Below are 8,834 nucleotides of genomic sequence, written 5' to 3'. Positions count from 1 at the left end.
TAAACCTAAAATGAAACTGAATCGGAAAGCGGAAACAAAATCTGAAGCGAGTTCGGAACTGTTACTCGAACGGGTATCGGAATCGAAAGTGGAACTGAAAAATTTACTCAAGTAAGAACCAAACCCCGAAGCGCATTCGGAACCGAAACTGAAGCTAGACTTGAACCCGGTACTAAAATTTGAACTGAATCTGAAACCAAAGTCGAAACTGGAACAAAAAGCCACACCGAACCTAATCGAATATTGAACTGAAACTCCAACCGGATCCGAAACCAAAGCCGAAATCCAAAAGCAAAATCGAATTTGAACTGAAACGGAAACCGAAGTCTTAACCAAAACTGGGCCGAACATAAAAGCTATAGCGAGCCGTTCACAAATCGCGGGCTAGCGAAAGTGATACTGCAAGCGGCACTGAAATCAAAACTGAACGCGGTCTCGACCAACCAAAATCATAGGCCTTGGAAGAATGTCTTTATCATAATAATGATACATTGAAAGAAATGGTGCTAGTAAAATCAACAAATCGGTTCTGTTGTTCTTGACTTAATGGAGATTCAGTGAAATTGATCGAATTATGGTTAATTCCGCCGAGTTCTTTGTCAAGCGAACAAATTAGTTTAGTAATTTCAACAGAAGAGAAATTGTCGCTCTTAAGTTAACAAAATTCTGTAAAATTGACAGATTCCTGGTCAATCTAACTGATTTTTTTGTTAACACAACTGATCTCACTGGTAATTTCAACAGCGATCAACAGTCAATAAATGAGCAAATTTCAAAGAGAATTTTACGCTCACTGCGTTCTCTACTTTGTACTTCTATATGCTGTGTACTGTATGTATGCATATATTTACGTGTGTATATGGCGGCCGCCGTGGTGCGATGGTAGCGTGCTCCGCCTACCACAACGAAGACCCTGGGTTCACACCCCGGGCAAAGCAACATAAACATTTTAGAAATAAGGTTTTTAAATTAGAAGAAAATTTTCTAAGCGGGGTCGTCCCTCGTCATTGTTCGGCAAGCACTCCGAGTGTATTTCTGCCATGGAAAGATCTCGGTGAAAATTCATCTGCCTTGCAAATGCCGCAATATAGGTACTTTCGTACAAAGCTGTCGAAACAACTTTTTTTGTTCATTTGACTACTAAAACGGTCAATTACGAATCAACGATTTGTGCGCAGTTGATTCAACATCTTGTTCCGATGGATAAAAATTGACAGAAACTTCGGTTGAATTGACCCGTATTTCAGTTGATTTCACCACTCTTTTTCTTTCAGTGTATATCGTCAATTTCACAATTTTCGACTACTGTACTGTCGCGATGGTTGCTCTCTTCTGCCCAAGATCGTGTATCATTTCGTTGAGTACTTGCAAAGTTCCCCAATCGAGAATTCTTGAAAAATTTTCCATCCTTGGAAAAAAATTAACGGAAAAAATTTTCCATTTGACAAATCCCTAAAATCAAAATATGCAAATGATTGTTTTACTGTGGTTCGTTGGGTCAAAGATAACGCAGGATAGTCCACTCTTTTTTTTGTCATCCCATTCATGGAAGCAAATTTTTAAGTTGAAAACCCCCAAAAATGAAAAAAAAAAAAAAAACAAAATGATACATTTGGTCTAATGAAAGGCTACAAACTTCGCTTTGGTTTCTTCATTTCTATTAATTCTTAATTTAATGTAAGTTATTTCTACATATTTCAAGGCAGCCGGTCGACGGCTCAGGACATGATTTTAGATTTCGGTGAAACTGAAGTATGATGTTCCTTGGCCTTAAGTTAATGTCTTTTGTTTTGCATTTTTTTTTTTTTTTTTTGTTTTGGAGGACCTTTCAATTGTGTTTTTTTTTTTTTTGTTAGGAAATTTTTTTTTTCTCCTATGGGTGGGGGATCCTGGATAATCTTGGGAAAAGAAAAAATCATTTTACGGGGTGCCACACTGAAAGAAAAAGACTGGTAAAATCAACCAAAATACGGGTCAATTCAACCGAAATTTCTGTCAATTTTTATCCATCGCAACAAGATGTTGAATCAACTGCGCACAAATTGTTGATTCGTAATTGACCGTTTTAGTAGTCAAATTAACAAAAAAAGTTGTTTCGACAGCTTTGTACGAAAGTACCTATATTGCGGCATTTGCAAGGCAGATGAATTTTCACCGAGATCTTTCCATGGCAGAAATACACTCGGAGTGCTTGCCGAACTATGACGAGGGACGACCCCGCTTAGAAAATTTTCTTCTAATTTAAAAACCTTATTTCTAAAATGTTTATGTTGCTTTGCCCGGGGTGTGAACCCAGGGTCTTCGGTGTGGTAGGCGGAGCACGCTACCATCACAACACGGCGGCCGCCAATTACATACGTAAATATGTGCATACATATAGTACACAGCATACATAAGTACAAAGTAGAGAGCGCAGTGAGCGAAAAAATTCTCTTTGAAATTTGCTCATGTATTGACTGTTGATCGCCGTTGAAATGACCAGTGAGATCAGTTGTGTTAACAAAAAAATCAGTTAGATTAATTAGGAATCTGTCAATTTTACAGAATTTTGTTAACTTAAGGGCGGCAATTTCTCTTCTGTTCTCTGAATTTGTTCGCTTGACAAAGAAGTCGGTCGAATTACCATAACTCGATCAATTTCACCGAATCTCCGTTAAGTCAAGAACAACAGAACCGATTTGTTTATATTACTAGCACCATTTCTTTCAGTCCAGCTTCACACAGCTGATTTCTGTTGTAACTTTCATACGACTGCGCCCCACCTTACAAACCAGTAGAACCTGAATATAGTTTTAAAACCCCTTATTTTTCAGCGCAACTTGGTATAAAAATGAAAAGCAAAACAAATCGAAGGCTTTCTAACTTCTCGCGTGACAATCACCTCATCTTCTCACCCAAAGTACGCGCAATACATTAATTGCTAGAACATTAAAGCAAATACGTTTGAACTATTTAGCGAGTGTCATGGATACTAACAAATCCATTATATGCATACAATTCACAGCTACTAAATAACAATGCAAAACAACAATTTACGAAAAATTTACTTTTGCTTCAAATGATGAATTCCATAAATGCTCGTAAATGATCTCTTAAATACCAATAGCTGACGCGGCAGCCTTAAAACAAAAATTGCTACCAAATAACATTCGAATTGTATGGAGGTACACATAGTTAGTACAATTAAGGTGCAAAGGACTTCCTCGAAGTACATACGCGTGAGTTTATTGCAGATGCGTATCCTTGCTCGCGTCCTCTCAACTACAAAGTTAGGCAGGCGTATGTTCGCTTGCGTACGACAAAGGCAAGGACATGAAATATTTATATTTTCGAAAAATTCCAAAAATTCATTAATGTGAAAATTTTATTGCTAATATATTTAAAAGTCAGGGATACTTGCTAAACAAAAACTCGAAATTACAAAAACTGAATATTACAAAGGTAGAAAAATACTATTTATATAGTTGGCACAAAAGGAAAAAAATTAAGAAAGCAAAAATAGTAGAAATATTAAGCCCAAACAATTGGAAAAGTTACTGTAGCAGCCATTTAAAATAAATAGCGCGACTTCTAGTAAAAATACTTGAAACAATAGCGTTAACCTGCTTCTGACATGCTTCGATGTCCTTACAAAGTCACACTCTCTCAGAATCAAGACGGTAGCTGTAACTTCTGTTGACTGTACACGCGACTCCACTCGCAAATGTCAAATGTGTGGATATTCTCGTGTTGGTGTTTAAAAACATTGAACAAAAGAGTTTGGTTGTGTACCTACTTCTCCAGGTAAGCGCTCTCTAAAAGAGCATTCCTTACAAACGGTGATGTTCAGACTTAGGTTAGGTTAGGTTAGATTAGGTTAGGAGGTAGCTGCCCTGATAAGGGAAGCTCACTTGGACAACATGAAGGTCCGTTGTGATACCACACAATAAAATAAAATAACGGTGACTTAGATATAGCTACTTAGAGAATCGTTGGGTAGCAACGATAAACTTCCAAATGATACCTATCTCTTCCTTGGATAAATCCTCGGGAGATCCGAGTCGCGACCGAAGTACTTTCGCCTAGCTCTGGCAAAAGCTGGACAATCAAGCATTAAGTAATTTGGTGATTCCACCTCATCATCCTCCATATAGCTTCAGCAGTAAGGAGTTTCCAGTATATTGAGACGTACCGCATGGATAGATACCCATGGGACAGTGCCCTGCCAAAACCCCAATAACCATTGATAGGTGCGCCTTAGTGAACCCAGTTATTTCGGCAGACGTCTTGCTACCCTGCAGGAGGTGGTGTGCGTCCAACGCTTGCTGAGCTGACGCAAGGCCCAGCTATGGAGGAGCAATCCACAAGTACCCAGCGGAATCTCGATATCCCTACAGCCATCTTCATCTGGTTCAGTTGCACCGATGCGGGCTAAGAGATCCGCTTGACAGTTACCTGCGATATCACTATGACCCGGAACCCAGATAATAGGCCGGGTCGATTTGTGGGGAGGCAAAAAAATCGCCCATTGCTCTGTGAAAATCATATTCTGGGGATCAAAATAAGAAACTTTGCCGAAGGAGCCATACCTCTAAAACGAATTCTGATGTCCCCCCTTTGGGTCGTAGGGGCAAATTTTGAAAAAACCCACTTTGAAATGCCTATATTTTTTCTTTTTTGAGTTTATTTTTCTCTTTAGAAATTTATTTAGTCAGAACATATGTAAATGAAAAAATAGATTTAACTTAGTAATAGGAAAAAATTAAAAAAAATTTTTATAAATTAGCGTATTTACAACCCCCTTTTAAAACCAAAATCAGAATTCGTTTTAGAGGTATGGCTCCTTCGGCAAAGTTTCTTATTTTGATCCCTAGAATATGATTTTCACAGAGCAATGAGCGATTTTTAAATCGATCCGCCCTACCAGATAATCTTAATGTTCGGACTTAGTCGAAGTCAATTTTTTCGTTCTTCTTGAGTCAGTTCCCAAGACTTCATGTTATGACTTTCCTTTAAATAATTCAGCAGTATTTCGTCGGGGTGAATAAAAAATCAAATTGTTTCGACTACCGGCTGGAAAATGTTCCCCTTTCATTGACAAAAAATACTTTAAATATATTTACATATATGATCATATATGGGACGAACATCAACGTTTGACAAATGGGGCTTAATTGCAAACAATTTCAAATAAACTATTCTAACAAAGTTTGCTTAGGAAACACTTATTTTTATGCTGAATGATCCGTTATGCAATTTCAAACCTGAATGTTCTTGTAAAATCCAAATCAATTACATGTCCAGCTAACAACTTCCGTAGAGTATGATTTTATCGACCTAGTAGCAGTAGCGTAGGAAGATCCCCAAGACCCTACTAGATATTTTCGACCTGGAGAATATGGAACGAGAAACAGACGGAGCGCCAATCATCGCCGGCGACCTGAGCTCAAGAGTTATTAAATGGGAAATGCCAACAATTAATCCCAAAAGAAGACACGAAATGGGCATGGTGGCTAGGCTGAGACTAACAGTCATAAACTCTGGTTTATAAATCACCTTCAGTAGACCAGGCTGAGAAGACACTATACCTGACATGACGATGGCATTTGAAAGCAGCACTAAGCCGTGCAAAAGTAGAAAATGCTTGTAGCTTTTACTGCCAGAAATCTCCTTCCTAGTACGGAACCACTAGTTGCTGCCTTTGCTCTGCAATCTCATCTCGCTATTGTCGAATCGGAACCATACAAAAAATAAATACCTAATAAGCTGCAAAAAGCAGAAAGGCGCCAAGTTTCGAAAAGATAGCAACAGGTACTTTTGGGGCCTAGGCTACAAAGTGTTACTAAAAAGTTTTTGATGTGGATATGGACACCGGAGTTAGATAAAGCCGTAATGAATAGCATAGTAAACGCACTTTTCTCTATTCACAGACTAGCGGACTTGAAGAATCTTCGCCATATACCACGGCGCTGTTGCAACTATTAACAACACAACGGAATCATTAAATCTATGTGAGGTCTTCATGGACCGGTCGTTCAACCTAGAACTAGTAACTAGAAGTTTAAAAAACAAGGCCAGATAGAATCCCGGCAGAAATCCTTGAATAATTTTCAAAAATGCATCCAGAAGTCATGCTGGATATATAAAACGTATATCTAAAGGACGATTTGCTCCCAGAGACATGAAAAAAAGAAGAGGAAAAGCGAATCCGAACTCGCCATCAGCATAAAGTCAGTATTGCATGCTGGACACAGCCAAACAAATTTTTTGTAAGCCTTGTAAAACCACGTATTGTAAAGGCCATGTAGAACAAGCTGGAGGACTATCGTGAATCAGAAATGGCTTCAGACCTGGAAATTGCAAAGCGAAGCTGCTGATGCCACTGGAAGCAAACACAATTCAGATTTCCTGACTTATGTACGGCGAACACCAGCTATGAGAGTGAGCCTGACAAAGTAGTAAAAAGGAAGATGGATCAAGGCTTATGAAAGCTGTTAGCCCCAAAAGCCGCTGGAAAAATAAACAACGAGGCAGATGGACAGTGTAACTAATGTCACATATGAAAACATGGAGTAAAAGCAGCTTTTTCGACTTAAATTATTATGTTACTCAAACTCTCTAAACTCGTACTTAAAAAATTGAATGCAACATCGCAAGTGCTTTCAAGGCGATGCAAACGAGGACGATGCTAAACGCACTTTCTTCAAATGATTGCGATGGAGCCAGAACTGCCGAATACATGAATAATACTGAGCGGACCTAAAAATAGACAACAAATAATCAATTCCATAAGATCCATTTTCAGCAGCATAAAGCAGGGGCTGGTCTCAGGGTGAACAGAAGGCTCTTAAAATATGAGAAATATGGAACGCTGCACTGAATAGTTCAGGTGTGAGCGACGGTTCCAAAAGGAGGATGTAATTTTGGTCACGGATAGACGGTTGCCCTGAGAAGGTTGCAATAATGATTTCATCCACAAAAAAAATATTTTAATAGAAACTCCTAAGTCAACTTTTCAATAGGCACAGGAGCGACCCCCCAGGAAACCAAATCTAGATAGCGTGCATGAAACCATCTGTTCTGATTTCCAATACAAATATGTACACACCATCCTGCTGCTTGTCACCATCAAATAGATATATTACATCAGCAACCATATATACAGTTATGATAAATAAAATAGCAACGAAATTCAAAATAACATCATCGCACTTTTCTCAGAAAGAAAAAATTTCGGAAGACCAACTTGCAAATAACGGGACTGCTCATATTTTTTTCTTGTTGCTGTTATCGTTAATACACCAACAACAACAACTGAACATGTTTTATGCCAACTCCGACCAATATTTCTAAGGCAAATGAATTTTTGCTGAAAAATATATAACTATTCCCGATTTCGGCCGCCGTGGTGTGATGGTAAATTTTAGAAACAAAGTTTTTTAATTAGGAAAGTGCTTTTCTAAGCGGGTTGGGCCCTCGGCAGTGTATGGAAAGCACTCCGAGTGTAGTTCTGCCATAAAAAGCTTTCAGTGAAAACTCATTTTCCTTTCAGATGCCGCTCGGAGTCGGAATAAAACAAGTAGGTCCCGTCCCGCCAATTTGTAGCAAAAATTAATAGGAGAACGACGCAAATTGGAGGAGAAGCTCGGCCTTAAATTTCTTCGGAGGTTATCGCGCCTTACATTCCCCAATTCATATCTAGGACCTTCAGATAGTAGGTAATTTTACTCAGACTCTGAACATCATCTGCAAAAACATTTTTGTTGGCAAGCTTTTCATTGCAGATTACACTGAAAACTACCGTCGATTGGCAACGCCTTATAGAAAATTTTTCAAGCGTTGATTTTATCTGCCCCATGGCTGAAATGAGGAGCCTTCGGTGACACAAAATGAATAATGGACTTTTATATTAAAGTAACGATATATTTTAAATAATAATTATAAAACTGATAGTTATAATTTTAAACTAATGCCAATTTTTCACCCTCTACTGTATATAGAGAATATGTAGTAAGTTCATCAATAATTTGTTGCTGTTTTTTCTCTAGCTATTTGTCAAACCAGTAAAGTTGCCTTAATTAATTTTGTGTTTGCGCATAAACGAACCATCAACAATGTCGCCAAACGCCTGCCTCATTTATCGATTCATTCATTGATGACCATGTGATGTTACAATTTATGCGCCACTTTAACGATCTTACCCGGCATGACGACAAATAAGAACATAAACGCCAACAGATTATGTTTGCATTTACTAATTTATATACTCATCCTCCCACTCCTCCTCATTGTCTCTGCAAATATTTATACTTTGCTTCTTTGTTAGACGCATGCACAACTCTGGTCATTGCCGTTGGCCTCTGAATCAGCAGCCATAACAGCAGCATGACGGACTCTTTGCTGGCCGGATTAATACTCACTAGAATATCGAATTGGTAAATATGCTTGTTCGCGAATTGGATCATAAACTGATGTGTTGCAATAATAAATTTGTAATTGTGTAGGCACCCAAGGAGGGCACCCTCGTGTTAGAGAAAGGTTTTTGTATCAAAAGAAAGGACACAAATGTATGTATACTTAAATGTGCCATCAAAACAGCTGTGAGCAAAAGAACAAATGACTTTGGAAAGAAATCAATTAACACTAACAATCGTCAATTGCAAACAAATCCTAAAACCCACTGAAACGGACATGAGGAGTTCTTTGTACACAGTCTGGCGTTTATGCAGAGTTAAATGAAAGAAACCTAAACATGGGCGTGTACGCTGCTGAAGGCAAGTGGGTGTGCTGTCCCAAATTTGGGAAATTGCTACTGATACAATGGACAATGTTCGTTTGTTATCTAGGGAAAGTTA

Source organism: Eurosta solidaginis, chromosome 2 (genome assembly GCF_040869045.1).
Source record: "Eurosta solidaginis isolate ZX-2024a chromosome 2, ASM4086904v1, whole genome shotgun sequence".
In the NCBI taxonomy this organism is placed as follows: Eukaryota; Metazoa; Arthropoda; class Insecta; order Diptera; family Tephritidae; genus Eurosta; species Eurosta solidaginis.
This window is presented reverse-complemented; position numbering follows the sequence as displayed.